The following is a 23221-nucleotide window of genomic DNA, read 5'->3' as shown; positions in this document are numbered from 1 at the left end:
TTTCCTTTTATATTCTTCGATTCTTGTAACTGCAGTCTGGTTCGGTACAAACTTGAGATAACTATCTGCTCTCTGTATTTTATCTCTGCTACCCTTAGAATTTCCAGTGAAGTTTGTCCAAAGTTTTTTTATTCTACAAATACTATAAAAATAGGTTTGTCTTTTTTCTAGAAGAAGTCGTAGAGTCATTGTTGCCTCCCTTGTTGCTACATTTCTCCAGAACCCAAACCGGTCTTTTCTTCCAGATCGGTTTCTACAGATATTTCTACTCTTCTTTAAATAATTTGTTCTAGTGTTTTACAGCCGTCACTTACTACACCGATGGTTCCGTGCTACCCAAACCTATCATTGCCTTCCTTCTTTGGGAATGTAATTATTCCCGTCTTCTTGAAACATCAGCGGTTTTCGCCTATCTCATAACACTTTCACACCAGGTGGAAGTTTTGTCATGGCTGGTCCTCCCAAGGATCTCGACAATTCTAAGAGGTAAAATGACAGTTACACATTTAATAAATACATAGAGTGTAAATTATTTTGGTTGCTTGATTATAATATATTGTTTCCAAAATAAATCATAGTCCTTTGGCGATTACAAAACCGGACACACACGCACACACACACATTGTCTTCCTGTTCAAGCATTTTGTTACAGAAGTATCATTTCGCCAGGTTTAATTTTGATTTAGAGTAGGTAAAACATTAACAAATATTACAAACAAGTTTGAATTCGAATGTCGGCCATTGTAATGGGAGACAGGCAGCGCCACGAACGTCGTTCACGTTGAACACTACCGACCTATAACTGCGGTAGCGATCTGTCACTTGAAGTTGTTACAGCCTGTCGGTCGCTCATTTAGCTGCTTGATGCTGTGCAGTCACAATGAATCAACTGTACTGCTTTCTGGCTCTGACCAGCTAACGGTTTTGCTGCGGCCCTCCATCTACCATACCACAGCAGTCTGTCAGTGTTTTGGCGCTACCTATGCCGCTCGTACGATATATTCTTCCGCTGGGGATAAGGTGCTACAAAACGATACCGACGAGTTTCAAGGGGTTGCAGTTACAGCTACCACGCTTACCACTAGGTCATCCCTTCAGCAGCAAACTGACTTTGTACGCTGATGGTGTACCGCAAAACACTGGAGATTTCAGAGGGTTCCAGGAGAAAAATAAACTCCATATGGAAACCCTCGTCAGAAACCGTCATCCACTGAGACAACAGAGCATCGCATTCATAGGAGAGAAGGCCTGACTACGTAGCAGCAAGCTCCATCTTCTCCAGTGGCGATCGTGGCAATCAATCGCAATCACGGAGTAACAAATAACATTCCGCTTACGGTCCGTCAGCGAAACCCATGTTTGCAGTCGAAGGGGCGGCCTAGGGGCAGGTGCCGGTTTCCGGCCGCGGTTTCCTGTCCTAAATTTGTTCTTCAAGAGACTCCCTGCAATCCCTACAAGTTAGTCGGTATCATTTTGTAACATCCTTTATACAGAATACGTCATAATTTATGACGAAAACTGGCACAGGCGAAAGCGTATGATAATACACTACTGGCAATTAAAACTGCTACACCACAAAGATGACGTGCTACAGGCGCGAAATTTAACCGAAAGGAAGATGATGCTGTGATATGCAAATGATTAGCTTTTCAGAACTTTCACACAAGGTTAACGCCGGTGGTGACACCTACAACGTGCTGACATGAGGAAAGGTTCCAACCGATTTCTCATACACAAACAGCAGCTGACCGGCGTTGCCTGGTGAGACGTTGTTGTGATGCCTCGTGTAAGGAGGCGAAATGGGTGCCATCACGTTTCCGACTTTGATAAAGGTCGGAATGTAGCCTATCGCGATTTCGGTTTATCGTATCGCGACATTGCTGCTCGCGTTGGTCGAGATCCAATGACTGTTAGCAGAATATAGAATCGGTGGGTTCAGAAGGGTAACACGGAACGCCGTGCTGGATGCCAACGGCCTCGTATCACTAGCAGTCGAGATGACAGGCATCTTATCTGCTTGGCTGTAACGGATCGTGCAGCCACGTCTCGATCCCTGAGTCAACAGATGGGGACGTTTGCAAGACAACAACCATCTGCACGAACAGTTGGATGACGTTTGCAGCAGCATGGACTATTAGCTGGGAGACCATGGCTGCGGTTACGCTTGACGCTGCATCACAGACAGGAGCGCCTGCGATGGTGTACTCAACGACGAACCTGGGTGCACAAATGGCAAAACGTCATTTTTTCGGATGAATTCAGGTTCTGTTTACAGCATCATGATGGTCGTATCCGTGTTTGGCGACATCTCGGTGAACGCACATTGGAAGCGTGTATTCGTCATCGCCATACTGGCGTATCACCCGGCATGATGGTATGGGGTGCCATTAGTTACAGGTCCCGGTCAGCTCTTGTTCGCATTGACGGCACATTGAACAGTGGGCGTTATATTTCAGATGTGTTACGACCCGTAGCTCTACCCTTCATTCGATCCGTGCGAAACCCTACATTTCAGCAGGACAATGCACGACCGCATGTTGCAGGTCCTGCGTGGGCCTCTCTGGATACAGAAAATGTTCGACTGCTGCCCTGGCCAGCACATTATCCAGATCTCTCACCAATTGAAAACGTCTGGTCAATGGTGGCCGAGCAACTGGCTCGTCACAATACGCCAGTCACTACTCTTGACGAACTGTAGTATCGCGTTGAAGCTTCATGGGCAGCTGTAGCTGTACACGCCATACAAGCTCTGTTTGACTCAATGCCCAGGCGTATCAAGGCCGTTATTACGGCTAAAGGTGGTTGTTCTGGGTACTGATTTCAAAGGATCTATGCACCCAAATTGCGTGAAAATGTAATCACATGTCAGTTCTAGTATAATATATTTGTCAAATGAATACCCGTTTATCATCTGCATTTCTTGTTGGTGTAGCAATTTTAATGCCCAGTAGTGTTGAAGCATAAACTTCCCAGTAAACATGTATCCTCAAACGACGTGTTTGCGTGGTAATTGCGGATGTGCGGTTACGAGCCACGACTGACTTCATTTATACTAACTTACAGCACGGCCAGGGTTGATACTGTGTACAGTCGTAACAGTCACGTCACTTGTCTGTATAGTGTCACATATAATGACAGCGACGAAGAGGATGCGGACCGCAGTGCACTGGAAGCTGCACCTTTGTACTGACAAAAATACCCTGGTGGAATGCACCCTGAGTTGTATATTTACCACGATCCGTCAGCATCTCCAACAAGAGAGCGTAGCTCAACCGAGGTGTTACATATCTTCACATATCTCCTCAAACTCTTCTGGTGCAGGTAGGCTAATGAATCGTGGATGGGATTGTCAGAGACTGTACAGCGAAGTTCCATTCTTTCATGAATTTCCGTTCCTCGTACTCCTTACGCTGCCAGGAAACGCACTAAACCACTTTGGTCTTCTATTTAAGTCTCAGTTTCTCCGTTTTAGCACGAGTGAGTGCAGTGGACGGTCGACGCGTGCAAGCGTTCGCTCTGTCGTCACGTGGGTGTGCGCCGCGGACCACGACAAAGACAGGCCGCGGCGCGTACCTCACGGCACGTAACGCTCCAGGTCACACTAGTGACAGCAGCCACCTTCGGGGAGAGCGAGTACTATTTCAGGCGAGTTTATTTATATAATATAAATGCATGATGTCTGTTCTGTCGAACATTTCTGAAGGAAGAGACACCACGCATTCATATAACGATTCGCCTCGATGGGCGCTGAATCTGCAACCTCCAGTGCGGATGCACGTTTATGTTCGACCTCCAGTAGGAACCTAGACTACGGATAGGCGGCGCTAGGTGGGAATGTATCGAGATAGTCCACGCCTGTGCGGTCACACTGTGCCTTGGTGGTTCAGTGGTTGATGCAACTCCTTACAAAGTAGGAGGTCCCGAGTTCGAATCCTGGTCTGGCATACATTTTTTACTCGTCGTCTTTGATTCCGCATAAAGTTTCGATGTAGCTGATATTTGTTCTTTCCCTTTCACCTTCGCCGGGCAAGGTGGCCGAGCGGATTTTGGCGCTTCAGTCAGGAACCGCAGGTCGCAGGTTCGAATCAGGCCTGAGGCTTGGATGTTTGTGATGTCCTTAGGTTGGTTAGGGTTTAAGTAGTTCTAATTTCTAGGGGACTGATGACCTCAGATGTTAAGTCCCATAGTGCTCAGAGCCATTTTGAACCTTTCTCCCCCCTCCCTTCTCCACTTTCACTTTACATAATCAGACGGGTTTAATCATTCTTAACTCTGTATTTAAATGCATGCAAGCTCTCGATAACATACGACAAAGATCTTTAATAGATACCTTTCTATTGGCATACTGTTTTCCTGTGGGTCCTGCTTCAAGCAGATCGTTCGCGAAGGGTGAACAAACTGTGACGTCACAAGTACGTTGTGCGGCCTGTATTTTTCGTGGGCCCCAATGTGCGCCCACGTCGCTCTAACGGCGAGTTTGAGTCTTATAGGGACCACACCTTATTCCATAGGCAGTAGCATTACGATCCATTCAGCGGTTTTCATTTTACAGCCTCCCGTTCGTTTCTTTTTGAATGATCCAAATACATCAGTACACCACAATTTCATGGGACTGAACTGATGAAAGAGCAGCTTAATGCTGGGATACAGATCTGACCTTTATTTTTTGCAATGACCAGGAATGTGTCAGTCTTTTTTCGTAATTCTCAGTTACCACTAGAACTCTTAGAGGTGTATAATTTTCCAACATACAAGTTCTAAGGAACTAAGAATAATGAACTTTCCACTTTAAATTTCTTTATATTTTGTCAGTATATTTCTATGATATCTTCTACATTAATGGATTTAATTCATATTAACTAGATCCTTTTACTGAATTTTTAGTAGATGGTTTTTGGATTATGACTTATTCATGAATGGAAGTCAATGGTCGTGCTGTGGTGCGCCCTAAACCAAGTAATAGCAACCACTTATGAAGGACATCTACGAAGAGACAGTCACGTGGATGAACTATCCCGTTTCGAAATGAGGCTCAACCCGACGATACGGAGGATAATTCTTCTGTCTTTAAAGGACGTAATTTCGATGCCATTAAAAGCTGCTGTAGTGTGTGCCCATTAATCGACAAGCAGTTTCCGTCAAGTGACAATCTTAAAGCTACGATTATCATTACACGAGGATTAAGGAAGGTTCCTTGACGTCAAGTACATAATTATTTCCAGTTCAAGCATCTGTCATTTACACATGTGTTCATTTTCTCATATATTTATTTTTTGTGTAAGACAAAGGTTGCATGTGTAAGTGACAGATGTTGAAACTGATAATCATGTACATCACGTTAAGGAACCTCCGTTTAACCTGAGGCAACGATATTCGTGACATGAAGATGGTCGCCGGACCGAAACTGGTTGTCGATAAATAAATATACATCACAATAGCTTTTAGTGGTTTCGTGATGACGCCGTGATGAAGCTATTCAGCACTGTGCCTCTATCACAACAATAGCGATGCGATATAATAAATTTCGTTTCAGATGGGGACTAAAGAAGCTACGCGACGATTACACTATCTCATCAAAAGTATCCGGACACCCCTATGTAATGCGGAATTAACAACTAGCTGTCACTAGAGGATGATTCGCCAGTGTAAAAGGTGGCAGGAAGTGTTGTGTTGTCAGTAGTGAAGCACTAACAGCAGAATACGTCTGTAAGGATAGCTCAGTGACTTCGAATGTTAACTATTCATTGGATCTAGAATGAATTTTTCATTCTGCAGCAGAGTGGGCGCTGATGTGAGTCTTCCTGGCAGATTAAAACTGTTTGCCGGGACGAGACTCGAACACGAGAACTTTGCCTTCTGCGTGCAAGTTTTCTACCATGTTTTTTCTTTAGTTTTCCCTTTTTTAATCTTTTTTTAAATTTTTTTTGGTACACTGATCTCCACTTAACGCGAGCGGTCGCCTTAACAGCCTTTTTTTTTCTTCTGTGTGAAAAAAAGCGATGTTCTGTATAAAATAAAATATTTCTAGAAAACGTATGTAATAGACTTTTACAACAACACTTTTTTTTACATAAATCGTATAATATTAATAAACATCACAAAGTGCTTCGTTCAGTCTTTCTTCTCTATTCGTGTCAGAGGTACACTAAAATGAACACACATACAATACATACAAAGAAAGCTATACAGTATTCACCCAGACTTGGGCAACTTTGGTAGCATTGGGTGCTGCAGACGTTAAGTCCTTCATGTTACAGCTGGTTGGGCATAAGTTACATTTGAAGAGATGCCAGGTTATTAGAAATTCACCGCATTCGCACAGTGTTCTGTTGGCATTTGGCAGTTGGAAGTTCCATTTAAGGAGATTGTCCCTCAATCTTGCGATTTCGGTCCGTAGTCTGTTCAAGTACTTCCAGATGACACACTTCTCCATGCGTACAGGGGGCAGGGATTCTTGCGGTGTCATCCAGTTTGACAGATGTTGGCATCTTTCTTTCCACTTGGTGAATCGGGTAGCCGCAGCTGATCCTTCTAAGGGTTGTGAAGTTGTTAGGAAACTCTTCCTGGACTTCAGTCTTGGCTTGGCAGATTGATGTCCAAGGAGTGGATGTGAAGTCACTGTATTTGATTTATGCCTCTCGATGTTAGCGGCGACCTCTCTTCTGATGTCACATGTAGCAATCCCGTCGAGAAATTGAACTTTGTCCGTGGGGGTTGGCCTTAGGCAGGCTGTAACAATCCTACAGCTGTCATTTAAGGTTACATCAACCTGCTTTGCATGTACTGAATTGTACCACATTGGGCTAGCATACTCTCCTGCAGAATAGCATAAGGCAAGAGCTGTTGTTCTTAATGTTTGTGGATGTGTACCCCAGTTCGATCCCGCCAGTTTCCGAAGAAGGCAGTTTCTGGAGGATACTTTCTGCTTCAGCTTCAGACTATGTTCCTTGTAGTTTAGTGTACGGTCGAGAGTGACACCCAAATACCTGGGGTGGGAACAATATTCTAGTGCAACTCCATTCCAGAATATTTCAAGTATCCTGTCTGCTTGTTTATGTTTCAGATGGAATGAACACACTTGCGTTTTGCTTCGTTCAGTACAAAGCAATAACTCTTCGTGGGCGCGTTCCTCGCCGATCCCATTGTACATGGTGTTGGTGACGGGTACGTCTTCACGTATGGTGGTGGATCTTCACCACTGTCCTGGTCCTTTCATAGTCAGAATAATTATATGCAATAACTATATTCTCCCACCCGGTACACCTCGACTGGGCGGGGGATCAAACAAAGCACTCCCTAAAAAATTAGCGTAATATGTTCGATATCTCGGATTTTGCTTAATCAATGAGTGACGTTTTGTAGCAAGGCCTAGAAGAAGTCTACCACATTCCTACTGGCCTCTCGGAAAAGGTAGAGTACAGTCAGACCCCGAATCCAAGTCATTGCATTCGTCTTCGTTCGGGAAAAATATATCTGGGGGAAGTAGTGTCTCGTGGTGCAACTGCTTGCGGCAACACCCGAAGGAAGAAGGCGATCATTTTTGGACCAAACACCACACCACCGGCGAAGATCCACATATGAGGAGATGTTCATCTGTATGTATAAAATTACGCCTTTTCATTTTACACGTCTAGTTCCGTAGGACCAAATTTAGGAGCAAATCTCCAACTTCATGGAACGTTTCAGTACTTGAAATTACAACATAAAAATAATAACGGATGAAATAAAATGTTTATAAACCCAAAAAAGACAAGTCATAAGTTTAAGTAAACGCAATCAACAATATAACATAGGAATCAGCTTAATTTTTAAAGGAACTCCTCGACAGAGTAGAAGGAGTGACGCTTGAGGAAACTCTTCAGTTTCGATTTGAAAGCGCGTGGATTACTTCTAGGATTTCTGAATTCTTGTGGTAGCTTATTGAAAATGGATGCAACAGTATACTGCACACCGTCCTGCACACGAGTCAAATGCAGATTGGATTTCTGCCTAGTATTAATTGAGTGAAAGCTGCTAGTTCTTCGGACAAAGCTGACATTGTTAACGAGATATATTCCTCTCACTATATATATATATATATATATATATATATATATATATATATATATATATATATATATATATATATATAGTGAGAGGAATATCCAGTGTAGTGAAAGGGGGTCGAAAAGCAACACCATACGACTAAGCGAATGAAAATAAGCAAAGTAGACTACTTTTCGTGTCCAACGATCACTTACTTCAGGTACCGTTCGAATAGTAAAAAGGGCAACATCAGGTCTTTGAAAAAGAACTTGACTGTGGGCTTTCCACGACAGTTTACTATCTATCTGAACACCTAGAAATTAGAACTGTTCAGTTCCACTAAAAGTATGCCCCTCCTGTGAAATTAAAATGTCAGGATTTGTTGATTTGAGTGTTAGAAACTCTAAAAACTGAGTCTTACTGTGATTTAGCGTTAGCTTATTTTCTAAAAGCCATGAACGTATGTCATGAACTGCATAATTTGAAACAGAGTCAAAGTTGCACACAACATCCTTTATTACCAAGATAACATCAGCAAACAGAAATATTTTAGGATTACCTGTAATTCTAGAGAGCATATCATTTATAAAAATAAGGAACAGGGGTGGCCCCAACACTGATCCCTGGGGCACCTCCCATTTGACCGTACCCCACTCAGACCCCACATCACAGGCATTCTCAGCACTGTGAATAATGACCTTTTGCTGTCTGTTGTTAAAGTCGGAGGTGAACCATTGTGAGCTTCTGCCTGTATTCCATAACGTCCAACTTCTGGAGCAATATTTTGTGAGCAATACAATCAAATGCCTTATTTAAATCAAAAAATTTGCCTAGCGTTCGAAACCTCTTGTTTAATCCATCCTGTACCTTACAAATAAAAGGGAATATAGCATTTTCAGTTGTTGAACTACTTCTAAAGCCGAACTGTACATTTGATAGCAAATTATGTGATATAAAATGATTAATTATCCTTACATTCACAGCCTTTCCAATAACTTTAGGAAACACTGATGGCACAGAAGTAGGTCTAAAATTGTCTACATTATCCCCTTCTCGCTTTTTATAAAGCGGCTTTACTACTGAGTACTTTAATCGTTCAGGAAACTGTTTATTCCTAAAGGAAAAATTACAAATATGGCTAAATACAGGGCTAGCATGTGCAGCACAGTACTTAAATATTCTGCTAGGCAATCCATCATATCCATGAGATTTCTTAGTCTTCAGTGATTTAATTATTAACTCAATCTTCCTCTTGTCAGTATCACAGAGGAGTATTGCAGACATAAATCTCGGAAAGGCATTTTCCAAGAGAGTTATATGATTCCCTGTAGAAACTAAGTTTTTTTTTTTTTAAATTCACCAGCAATCCTCAGAAAATTTGAACACAGTGATGTATCCGTACATGAATTGTATGTAACCTGGAACGAATTACATACTTCCCATTTACCTGATTCCACTGTACACGCGTCCCGATATCAATGTGTACTTGGTTCACTGTATGCCATACCACTGACCATGGCAGTGTTGGTAGCTGCCCTCTACGGAATTATTCGACGTCCTCGTGTCAAAAGGCGATATATCTACATCTACATCTACATTTATACTCCGCAAGCCACCCAACGGTGTGTGGCGGAGGGCACTTTACGTGCCACTGTCATTACCTCCCTTTCCTGTTCCAGTCGCGTATAGTTCGCGGGAAGAACGACTGCCGGAAAGCCTCCGTGCGCGCTCGAATCTCTCTAATTTTACATTCGTGATCTCCTCGGGAGGTATAAGTAGGGGGAAGCAATATATTCGATACCTCATCCAGAAACGCACCCTCTCGAAACCTGGACAGCAAGCTACACCGCGATGCAGAGCTCCTATCTTGCAGAGTCTGCCACTTGAGTTTGTTAAACATCTCCGTAACGGTATCTCGCTTACCAAATAACCCTGTGACGAAACGCGCCGCTATTCTTTGGATCTTCTCTGTCTCCTCTGTCAACCCGACCTGGTACGGATCCCACACTGATGAGCAATACTCAAGTATAGGTCGAACGAGTGTTTTGTAAGCCACCTCCTTTGATGATGGTCTACATCTTCTAAGGACTCTCCCAATGAATCTCAACCTGGCACCAGCCTTACCAACAATTAATTTTATATGATAATTCCACTTCAAATCGTTCCGCACGCATACTCCCAGACGTTTTACAGAAGTAACTGCTACCAGAGTTTGTTCCGCTATCATAAATCCTACAATAAAGGATTATTCTTTCGATGTATTCGCAATACATTACATTTGTCTATGTTAAGGGTCAGCTTCCACTCCCTGCACCAAGTGCCTATCCGCTGCAGATCTACCTGCATTTCGCTGCAATTTTCTAATGCTGCAACTTCTCTGTGTACCACAGCATCATCCGCGAAAAGCCGCATGGAACTTCCGACGCTATCTACTAGGTCATTTATATATATTGTGAAAAGCAATGGTCCCATAACACTCCCCTGTGGCACGCCAGAGATTAGTTTAACGTCTGTAGACGTCTCTCCATTGAGAACAACATGCTGTGTTTTGTTTGCTAAAAACTCTTCAATCCAGCCACACAGCTGGTCTGATATTCCGTAGGCTCTTACTTTGTTTATCAGGCGACATTGCGGAATTGTATCGAACGCCTTCCAGAAGTAAAGGAAAATGGCATCTACCTGGGAGCCTGTATCTAATATTTTCTGGGTCTCATGAACACATAAAGCGAGTTGGGTCTCACACGATCGCTGTTTCCGGAATCCATGTTGATTCCTACAGAGTAGATTCTGGGTCTCCAGAAATGACATGATACGCTAGCAAAAAACATGTTCTAAAATTCTACACCAGATCGATGTCAGAGATATTGGTCTATAGTTTTGCGCATCTGCTCGACGACCCTTCTTGAAGACTGGGACTACCTGTGCTCTTTTCCAATCATTTGGAACCTTCCGTTCCTCTAGAGACTTGCGGTACACGGCTGTTAGAAGGGGGGCAAGTTCTTTCGCGTACTCTGTGTAGAATCGAATTTGTAGCCCGTCAGGTTCAGTGGACTTTCTCTGTTGAGTGATTCCAGTTGCTTTTCTATTCCTTGGACACTTATTTCGATGTCAGCCATTTTTTCGTTTGTGCGACGATTTAGAGAAGGAACTGCAGTGCGGTCTTTCTCTGTGAAACAGCTTTGAAAAAAGGTGTTTAGTATTTCAGCTTTACGCGTGTCATCCTCTGTTTCAATGCCATCTTCATCCCGGAGTGTCTGGATATGTTGTTTTGAGCCACTTACTGATTTAACGTAAGACCAGAACTTCCCAGGATTTTCTGTCAAGTCTGTACATAGAATTTTACTTTCGAATTCACTGAACGCTTCACGCATAGCCCTCCTTACGCTAACTTTGACATCGTTTAGCTTCTGTTTGTCTGAGAGGTTTTGGCTGCGTTTAAACTTGCAGTGAAGCTCTTTTTCCTTTCGCAGTAGTTTCCTAACTTTGTTGTTGAACCACGGTGGGTTTTTCCCGTCCCTCACAGTTTTACTCGGCACGTACCTGTCTACAACGCATTTTGCGATTGCCTTGAACTTTTTCCATAAACACTCAACATTGTCAGTGTCAGAACAGAAATTTTCGTTTTGATCTGTTAGGTAATCTGAAATCTGCCTTCTATTACTCTTGCTAAACAGATAAACCTTCCTCCCTTATTTATATTCCTATACTTCCATATTCAGGGATGCTGCAATGGCCTTATGATCACTGATTCCCTGTTCTGCACTTACAGAGTCGAAAAGTTCGGGTCTGTTTATCAGCAGGTCCAAGATGTTATCTCCACGAGTCGGTTCTCTGTTTAGTTGCTCGAGGTAATTTTCGGATAGTGCACTCCGTATAATGTCACTCGATGCTCTGTCCCTACCACCCGTCCTAAACATCTGAGTGTCCTAGTCTATATCTGGTAAATTGAAATCTCCACCTAAGACTATAACATGCTAAGAAAATTTATGTGAAATCTATTCCAGATTTTCTCTCAGTTGTTCTGCCACTAATGCTGCTGAGTCGGGAGGTCGGTAAAAGGAGCCAGTTATTAACCTAGCTTGGTTGTTGAGTGTAACCTCCACCCATAATGATTCACAGGAACTATCCACTTCTACTTCACTGCAGGATAAACTACTACTAACAGCGACAAACACGCCACAACCGGTTGCATGCAATCTATCCTTTCTAAACAACGTCTGTGTCTTTGTAAAAATTTCGGCAGAATTTATCTCTGGCTTCAGCCAGCTTTCCGTACCTATAACGATTTCAGCTTCGGTGCTTTCTATCAGCGCTTTCATAACGTGCCATTGCAATCCTGGTCGTCTGTAGTTCCGTATGTACATAACTGTGGGCAAGCGAAGGTGAGATGTGAGCCACTGCTACTGGTGCCAGACGAGAAGACTGGGCCAGTTTGTCTACCAAGGTGCCCACATCTTGGTCATTGTGCTTACGTAGATCACCACTGCTCGGCTGCGGACTTGGACTAACCCAAGGCCACCACGACTATGTTATATCCGACCCTAAAAGCAGTCTTGTGCTCGCGATATATCCCAATGCCGCCTGCTTAGCTGGGTGGCAACGTGCTCGCCTCCCATCAAGCAGGCCTGGCCAACGATGCCATACGCACATTTCATTTTTTGTATTTGAATATGCATGCCCATGCCAATTTCTTTGGCGCTTGTGGGTATACTGGTGGCTTCAAAACCTGCGAGTACGCCGGATAGGTAAACAAGCGAGTGCACACTAACTTCTGCGCCGGCCCCTTTTTGACCGAGCGGTTCTAGGCGCTTCAGTCCGGAACCGCGCTGCTGCTACGGTCGCTGATTCGAATCCTGCCTCGGGCATGGATGGTTAGTTAGGTTTAATTAGTTCTAAGTCGAGGGGACTGAAGACCTCAGATGTTAAGTCCCATAGTGCTTAGAGCCATTTGAACCATTTTTGAACTAACTTCCGAGGCAGGGTCGTAAGCAGACGTCGGAGCCGCAGCACTGCCGAAGGAAGACCTGAACTACTCAAGCACGACTCATGACCTGTACTTATAGCTTTACTTCTGTCATTCCACGTCACCTGAGTAACAAATCCATCAGGGGCTGTTCAACCTTTATAAAGCTGTTCGAGTCGACTTTAATGATGTGATTGTGAAGTGGAAACGCGGAGGAACAACCACATCTAAATCAAGACCGTGCAGACCTCAGACTGGACAGGAATCTTCAAGCATTGTGGAGGGTAGATTTAAAAAAAATCGCACGAAATCAGGACAAGGAATCACCGGTAAGTTCCAGAGTGCTACCAGGAGCCCAGCTAGCACAACGACTGTGCGCAGGAAGTTAAAAAGAATGGGGCACAATGGTCACGCTGCCCCTCATTCTGTAGTCATTGTTATACGATGTTTGAAGTGGAACAAGTGTAATTGGAAACGAGCAATTTGGAGTGATGAATGCGCTATATCTGATAGAAGGTTTTGGCTTTGACGAATGCCTGGAGAAGATTACCTGCCAACATATGTGATATCAACGTTGTAGTACACAGGAGGTGTTACGGTGTGGGAATGTTTGTCGTGGTTAGCTCGTGGTCGCCATACTGCCTTTAATACGGTAAAATGCTAAATGTGGAACGATATGATCATATTTTACAGCATTGAGTAGTGCGTACAGTAGAGAAACAGCGATTGATTGTATCGGCATGGCAACGCACCCTGTTATAAAGCAGCGTCTGTGAGCCAATGAGTTGCAAACAATAACGGTCCAGAAATGGACAGGCCTGCCTGAATCGAGTGGAACATCTTTGGGATGAGTTAGTAGTCGATATCGCTCCAGACCATAGTGTCCAATATCACTACCTTGTCTGGTTTATGCTCTTGAGGAAGAACGGGCTGCCATCCTCTCGCAGATATTCGAACACCTCACTGAAAGTATCCCCAACAGAGCTCAAGTAGTCATAAAGGTAAAGTGTGGACACAGCCCATATTGTTGCCCACTAATATGTGTTTGGATACCTGTGATTTTATTGTGTATATAAGAGTAATACCATCGAAAGTTTTGAATTTTCTGGTTTATAATACTTCCGGCAAAAGAAGTAATCAACAAATTTCGAAAATAGTCACAGTAACAATTTTATGTAAAAAGAGATCGTGAATATTGCCAGGGGGGTGATTAAAGCAGAATTCAACAGTAGATGTGTTCCACAGAAGGGAAATCGGGATGCTGAACGCAAAGCAAAAATGGCAGGAGAAATTTATTTGTTTGGATCACGAAAGAGAGTCCCTCGAATGCTGAAAAACCTGAACTGTCAGACGCTTCGAGACAGACGCTGACTATCACAGGAATTCCTCCCCCCTGCGGGTCCGGGGATTAGAATAGGCCCGAGGTATTCCTGCCTGTCGTAAGAGGCGACTAAAAGGAGTCCATCGCCCTCACGGGGGTAGTTAGCGCCTGCGTCCGGAGACGGACGGTTCCACGACCTATAATCGTGGTCCTTCTGGTTTTTCACTTCTCGTTTCTTCCTTCCTTTTGTTGGTTCCTTTCTTTGCTCTTCTCCACCTCACTGTCTTCCTTACTCTTTCCCTTGACTTCTCCTTGCCTTCTCATTGCCTTTTTCTCCTTGCCTTCTCATTGCCTTTTTCTCCTTGCCTTCTCATTGCCTTTTTCTCCTTGCCTTCTCATTGCCTTTTTCTCCTTGCCTTCTCATTGCCTTTTTCTCCTTGCCTTCTCATTGCCTTTTTCTCCTTGCCTTCTAATTGCCTTTTTCTCATTGCCTTCTCATTGCCTTCTTCTCCTTGCCTTCTCATTGCCTCCTTCTCCTTGCTTTCTCATTGCCTTCTCTGGTCTCCGCCTCGGCGTTTGAGACAGTCTGTCCTCTTTCTCCCTCTCTCTTCTTTTTCCTCTTCTTCCTTCCTCCCTGTGCGTGCCTGAAGGCCGACCCACGCGTTCGCACGCGTAGCCGGTGACGGGGTAATGCGTAAGTCCCCGCCCTGGGTAGACATGTAAGGCACGCGCGTACCCCCTGGTAAAGGCCAGGCCCGGGGAGGGGTGATTGCCTGAGCTGATACCTTCTGACCATGCCGATTGGTCCCTCCGTCTGTTTCTCGGGAGGTGTGACCTGAGGTGTAAACATTCACCTAAGGCGGGAGTGCCCTCTCAGAGGGTCCCCACAAGGAGGAGCGCGCCATCGGAGACGCTGGCAATCATGGGGGATTCCTCCGCAATGGATTCTACTCCATCTCTCTCGACTTCGACCCAAAAACGGAAACGTGACCAGCCAACAGTGACAAAAGTACTACCGCCTGCCCCACAGTTCCTCGTAGTTTCTCGATCTGAGGACGGAAAGGATTTTTCCTCTGTCAACCCTTTCGTTATTCAGAAGGGCGTAGATGCCATAGCCGGATCTGTCAAATCTTGTACCAGGTTGCGTTACGGTACCTTATTACTAGAAACTGAGAGTGCCTTTCAGGCACAAAAACTGCTTCGGGCCACCCTCCTGTACACGTTCCCTGTCCGGGTGGAGGCCCACCGAACTTTGAATTCGTCTCGTGGTGTAGTCTATACTAGCTCCCTCGACGGATTGACTGACGAGGAGCTTCAATCTTTCCTCGCTGAGCAGGGCGTCACGGCTGTCCATAGGGTCATGAAAAAGGTCAACAATGACCTTGTACCGACCCGGACACTTTTCTTGACCTTCGATAGTGTTAAGCTGCCATCGCGCATCAAGGCGGGCTACGAGGTTATTTCTGTTCGCCCCTATGTCCTGACACCTACGCGCTGCTACCAGTGTCAGCGTTTCAATCACACTCGACAGTCTTGTTCCAATGCGGGTAAATGTGTCACTTGTGGCAGGGATGCCCATGAGGGTGACTGTCCACCTCCGTCTCCTCGTTGTGTGAACTGTCAGGGTGACCATGCCGCATCCTCCCGCGACTGTCCTGTCTATAAGGAAGAACGCTGTATCCGAGAAATTCGGGTCAAAGAGAAAGTGTCCACCTCGGCTGCTCGCAAGCTATTGGCTAGTAGGAAGCCCGCGCTGCTCCCAGCGGGGAAATACAGTACTGTCCTCGCCTCTCCTCGGACTACCCGGGAGGTAGCAACCCAGACATGCGATCTGACCTTCAGCACCACGGTCGTCCGTTCGGCCAGTGCTAAGATCGCGCGGTCGACGTCTCCTCTTCCTCCCATTACCCCACAGACACCAGCCCCTTCCTCAGCTTCTGCTAAGACGAAGACCCCGAAGTCAGATGCACGGGCCTTCAAGAAGGAACCATCCCGTGCAGACTTCCTCCGTACCTCGACCTCCCAGCCTTCGACCGGTACTTCCACCAAACGTCCTTCCAAAAAGGCGCATAGGAAGCACAGTTCTCCTTCTCCGCCACGGCGCATTTCTTCTCCTGCGCCACCCAGCGGTTGCCGCCCCAGGCCGTCATCCGTTTCGCCTGGCCGCACCGCTGGTAGCCGTACATCTGGCCGTTCACCGGCGGAGGAAGCTCCCCCTCCCGGCCATCCTCCCGAGATGGCCGATGACCCAATAGACCCAATGGACGATGACTGTCCGCCTACTGATAGCGGCGGCAGTGCTCGCTCGAAGCCAGGCCCTAAGCGGCCTTCGAGGTGACCCCTTCTCTCATCTTCCTTTTCTTACGATGGCACTTATTCACTGGAATATTCGCAGCATTCGCTCCAACCGAGAGGACTTGAAGTTGCTGCTCCGCTTGCACCGTCCGCTCGTCGTAGCCCTCCAGGAAACGAAGCTACGCCCATGCGATCAAATTGCCTTGGCACACTACACCTCTGTGCGTTTTGACCTACCACCTGTGGTAGGTATCCCAGCTCATGGAGGGGTTATGTTGCTGGTCCGGGATGATATTTACTACGATCCCATCACGTTGCACACCGGCCTGCAGGCAGTTGCCATCCGCATTACTCTCCCCACTTTTACGTTTTCCTTTTGTACCGTTTACACTCCATCGTCATCTGCCGTTACCAGGGCAGACATGATGCAACTTATTGCTCAGCTACCTGCACCATTTTTGTTAACTGGAGACTTCAATGCCCACCATCCCCTTTGGGGCTCTCCAGCATCCTGCCCGAGGGGCTCCTTGTTAGCAGACCTTTTCAACCAGCTCAATCTTGTCTGCCTCAATACTGGCGCCCCTACTTTTCTTTCGGACACATCTCACACCTATTCCCATTTAGACCTCTCTATATGTACTCCCCAACTTGCACGCCGGTTTGAGTGGTATGCACTTTCTGATACATATTCGAGCGACCACTTCCCGTGTGTTATCCATCTCCTGCAGCATACCCCCTCTCCGTGCTTCTCTAATTGGACCATCTCCAAGGCAGACTGGGGGCTCTTCTCTTCCAGGGCGACCTTTCAGGATCAAACCTTCACAAGCTGCGATCGTCAGGTCGCACACCTCACGGAAGTCATTCTCGCTGCTGCTGAATATTCCATCCCTCACCCTCCTTCTTCTCCACGTCGCGTACCGGTCCCCTGGTGGACCGCAGCATGTAGAGACGCTTTACGTGCTCGTCGACGTGCTTTACGCACATTTAAACGCCACCCTACAGTGGCGAATTGTATCAATTATAAACGATTACGTGCTCAGTGTCGTCGTATTATCAAAGACAGCAAGAAAGCCAGCTGGGCTGCTTTCACAAGCACCTTCAACAGTTTTACTCCTTCTTCTGTTGTCTGGGGTAGCCTGCGCCGGCTATCTGGCACTAAGGTCCACTCACCAGTTTCTGGCTTGAAGGTCGCGAATGACGTCCTTGTGGCCCCTGAGGCTGTCTCCAATGCCTTCGGCCGCTTTTTCGTAGAGGTTTCGAGCTCCGCTCATTACCACCCTGCCTTCCTCCCCCGCAAACAGGCAGAGGAGGCTAGGCCACCTAACTTCCGCTCCTCGAATTGTGAAAGTTATAATGCCCCATTCACCATGCGGGAACTCGAACACGCACTTGGCCGATCACGGTCCTCCGCTCCAGGGCCTGATTCTATTCATATTCAGATGCTGAAGAACCTTTCTCCTGCGGGTAAAGGTTTTCTTCTTCGTACATACAATCGCATCTGGATTGAGGGACATGTTCCCGCATGCTGGCGCGAGTCTATTGTTGTCCCGATTCCTAAGCCGGGGAAGGACAAGCACTTGCCTTCCAGTTATCGACCTATCTCGCTTACCAGCTGTGTCTGTAAAGTGATGGAGCGAATGGTTAACTCTCGATTGGTTTGGCTGCTCGAGTCTCGACGCCTACTTACCAATGTACAATGTGGATTTCGTAGGCGCCGCTCTGCTGTTGACCATCTGGTTACCTTGTCGACCTTCATTATGAATAACTTCTTGCGGAAGCGCCCGACCGCGGCTGTGTTCTTTGATTTGGAGAAGGCTTACGACACCTGTTGGAGGGCGGGCATTCTCCGCACCATGCATACATGGGGCCTTCGCGGTCGCCTCCCTCTTTTTATTCGTTCCTTTTTAATGGATCGACAGTTCAGGGTACGTGTGGGTTCTGTCCTGTCCGACACCTTTCGCCAGGAGAATGGGGTGCCACAGGGCTCAGTTTTGAGCGTCGCTCTCTTCGCCATCGCGATCAATCCAATAATGGATTGCCTCCCAGCTGATGTATCAGGCTCCCTTTTCGTGGACGATTTTACCATCTATTGCAGCGCGCAGTGTACACGTGTCCTGGAGCGCTGTCTTCAGCGTTCTCTTGACCGTCTTTACTCCTGGAGTGTCGCCAATGGCTTCCGTTTTTCTGCCGAGAAGACGGTCTGTATTAACTTCTGGCGCTGCAAAGAGTTTCTCCCACCGTCCTTACGACTCGGTCCCGTTGCTCTCCCAATCGTGGAGACAACCAAATTTTTAGGCCTTACCTTTGACAGGAAACTTAGCTGGTCTCCACATGTGTCATATTTGGCCGCCCGTTGTACCCGTTCTTTAAATGTCCTCCGTGTTCTCAGTGGTATGTCGTGGGGAGCGGATCGAACCGTCCTACTTGGTCTATATCGGTCGATCGTCCGCTCCAAGCTGGATTATGGGAGCTTCGTATACTCCTCTGCACGGCCATCCATCTTACGCCGCCTCAACTCCATACAACATCGGGGTTTACGACTTGCGATCGGAGCATTTTATACCAGTCCCGTAGAGAGTCTTCATGCTGACGCTGGCGAATTGCCACTCACCTACCGGCGCGATATACTGCTTTGTCGGTATGCCTGTCGGCTACTGTCAATGCCCGACCATCCGTCTTATCGTTCCTTTTTTGACGACTCTCTTGACCGTCAATACGGGTTGTATGTCTCTGCCCTGCTACCCTCTGGAGTTCGCTTTCGTCGCCTCCTTCAACACCTTAATTTTTCACTCCCTGCAACCTTTCGAGTGGGCGAGAGCCGCACGCCACCTTGGCTCCAGGCTCAGGTCCGCGTTCACCTTGACCTCAGCTCGCTCCCAAAAGAGGTCACCCCCGGTTCGGTCTACCACTCCCGTTTTTTGGAACTTCGTTCGAAGTTCATCAACATGACTTTCATTTATACAGATGGCTCTAAGACCAATGACGGGGTCGGGTGTTCCTTTATTGTCGGGGCACAAAGTTTCAAATACCGGCTCCATGGCCATTGTTCGGTCTTCACAGCTGAGCTCTTTGCCCTCTACCAGGCTGTTCTTTACATCTGCCGCCACCGACATTCTGCTTATGTCATCTGCTCCGACTCCCTGAGCGCCATCCAGAGCCTCAGTGATCCGTACCCGGTTCACCCTTTCGTACACCGGATCCAACGCTCTCTTCAGCAGCTGGTGGACGTCGGTTCTCCGGTTAGCTTTATGTGGGTTCCTGGCCATGTCGGTATCCCTGGGAACGAAGCTGCAGATGCCGCGGCCAAGGCTGCGGTCCTCCAGCCTCGGACAGCTTCTTGTTGTGTCCCTTCGTCCGATTTTAGCAGGGTCATTTGTCGGCGCATCTTATCGCTGTGGCATGCCGATTGGGCTGCACTTACCGACAACAAGCTTCGGGCCTTAAAACCTCTTCCCGTGGCTTGGACGTCCTCCTCACGCCCTTCTCGGCGGGAGGAGGTCGTTTTAGCCCGGTTAAGAATTGGACACTGCCGGTTCAGCCATCGCCATCTGCTGACGGCTGCGCCGGCGCCGTTCTGCCCATGTGGGCACTTGCTGACGGTTAGACACATTTTAATGTCCTGTCCAGATCTTAACACACTGCGCCTCGATCTTGACCTGCCAAATACTTTCGATGCCATTTTAGCGGATGACCCACGAGCAGCTGCTCGTGTTCTTCGTTTTATCAATTTGACAAACCTCGCTAAGGACATTTGATGATGCTGTTTTTTAATCCTATGCCTGTCAGTCTGTCTTTTATCGTGTTTTCCCTTTTAGTTGTTGTTGTCAACTTGTGCCTCGCGGTGCATTCTTAGAGTAGTCAGGGCGCTAATGACCATTGAAGTTGTGCGCCCTAAAACCACAAAAAAAACCAAAAAAAAACGGGAATTCCTACTTAAAACGTTTGAAGAACCGGCATTAAGGATGAACCTAGGAATATGCTACCGCCTCCTACGTATCGCTGCCGAGGAGCTCACGAAGAGAAGACTGGTGCGTGTTTCACAGCGTGACGTACAGTGTGTGGACATAGATGTAATCGGGTTACCGCAGAAATTTTACCAGGGGGAGCGGCAAAGCTCTAAAATTGTTATTTTTTATGTAAATCAGTTCGCCAGTTTCGAGAAACGTCGTACCATAAGAACTACATTCTATAAGTGACAAAAAAGCTTATTGCACCCCAGAAAATTGACGATTATCCACACAATATATGAATAAAAAGTACACTTCAAGTTCAACGGAGGTAGGTGGAGGGTCAATTTCCCCATCCTGAACATGTAGATGTCATCCACAATACAACAATGTAACTCAATGGCAAACATGTTTATAAGAACGATGTGGGCTTTGTTGATTTAAGATGAACAATAACGACTTTGTTTCCGAATGTATAGCAACTGCTTTAAAGAATTCAGCATCAGGTTGGTCCAAAGTGTACAAAGGGTTTTGTTACGGACATTGTATCATAAATTCTAGTTTAAGAAACTTCGAAGTGATGCTTGGTAAAAATAAGTATTTGTGTTGCATAAATCTTCAGTTCGAAAAAAGTCTGACTACGTGGATTCACATGACACAAATGCTCAGTTCGGGGAAAAATACCTGTACAGTAATTGGCCTTTCTCCAGGAATAGTGATCGTGGTTCTTATTTCTTCGTCAAACAAATAGATTCTTTCTTTTGACCATTCTAACACTGAACAAGGAACTGGGTTCGTTCATCAATTCTACAAATTCATGTCGAAACAATGTTTCAAAATCTTCTTTAGCTGTCTTTCCGCTAGATTCTGCACTAACGTAACACATTTGGAACTAGACTTTCTGCTTTTTTATCGTACTGAATTTAGACTAAACGTATAACTCTTTTCCCTCAAAGTAGGGGAACATTTTTTCGCTGACTGTATGATAGAAAAAGAAAAGCGTCTATAGCATGTTTGAGCTTTGTGCTGTGCATGGACATTTCAATATTTTGTATGCAGCTTAGTCAAGGAATAGGAGAAGATTCGTTGATGTATTTTCATCGACATATAAAGGCCACTAGGTTGTCATTCAAAGATGTGTGAATATTTCTCTGACACAATACATTGAAATCGATAGAAAATGCTTCATTTAGTGTCTCAATATCAGGTCTACACAAAAGTATGCCTCACCAGACGTTTATATTCGCTGATGTCATACTATTGCAGTGGGATACCACCGGGTACACCTGGGAACCGCGCCCAGAATGAATCGATGAATGTTTCACTAATCCACGGCGGCATATTAGTGATGTTAAACTGACAGACTTGTTGCGTTTCCTATAACACCACACCAGTGTGACATTCTAGCAGTGTAATATCCACCCCCTTTATCATGTCATTAGTGATCTCATGTAAATGGACATGCATCGAACTTACATGTGCAGAGACTGATCCAGCCTGAAAAACAACCAGTTGCCGCTAACGATCCGTGGACCCACACACATGGAACGTAGCAGCTTCTGCTCTACGATTAGTTTCAGGAACTCGCACAGTCATTTCCGAGTCACGAACAAGAAGTTTTTTTCTACGTGGGACTGTTTAACACTGTAGTGTCTTTCTTAGCGCTAGAGTGTTGCGCAGTACTGAAACAAAACGAAGTATCTCTTATGGAATGAATAAGCCGTTTAGTAAGACTCCGTTATTCTTAGTGCCACAGTTCGAATACCATTAAAGTGTACAACTACTGTGACTGCAAAATATAACCATGTGTCAGCTATAACCGCGACCTGAGAATGAATATGTATTAAATTGGAATTTGATTTCAGATAAGAAGTAAGGAAATTGAAGGCTATGCGAGGGAATTATCACTACAGAAAAGGAATTTTGAGCTGCAGACATGTGGCGTTAGCACCTCTGGGCAGCTGACTCACAATTGTTTTTAAAGATGAAAGTTTTTGCTATTTCTTGATAGTCTCTGAATACATTGTTCAACTTAAACAAAAGCTTTGCAGCCCTTTCTCTCTCGAATCAGTACTACCTTTATTCTGAAGTTTTCTACAACCTTCTGTCGATATTACAGTCTTTTAAAACATGTTACGTGTCTCTATTATTAATGAATTACAGACATAGGCTCGAACGCGTATAAAAATTACAGTATCCTCCACAGGGAAATTCACTTAAATTCTCTTCCCCATAAGCGATGGATATTGTGGCCATTCTATTTTATTTGCAAATATTTATTTAAAATGAAAATAGTACCATTTGACATGACTAAGGAATGCTATGTATTTTCAAAACTGTTCGACCATTAACAAACTAATTTCAGTTTAACGAGTTTGTTTGCGAGGCCATCCTCCGCAGCAAGCACAGAACTATTTGTATTATACATAAAAAGCGCCTTCTTTTGCTGCAAAACAAATAATTTCAGTTTTTTGAAGACTCATTTAGAGCGAACTCTTCCTGAGAGAGAAATGTTCATCGACTAAGCTTACAGACGACAAGGTCAGAATAAGAGTATTTTCTGTTTTTTAAATATATGTTCATTATTTGTTGTGTTAACACTCAAATTCGTCAAGTAAGATTTAATACATCTGTGCGGCTACGACAAACGATCCCCTAAAATTAAGATAA

This window comes from Schistocerca cancellata, chromosome 6 (genome assembly GCF_023864275.1).
Source record: "Schistocerca cancellata isolate TAMUIC-IGC-003103 chromosome 6, iqSchCanc2.1, whole genome shotgun sequence".
Lineage (NCBI taxonomy): Eukaryota > Metazoa > Arthropoda > Insecta > Orthoptera > Acrididae > Schistocerca > Schistocerca cancellata.
This window is presented reverse-complemented; position numbering follows the sequence as displayed.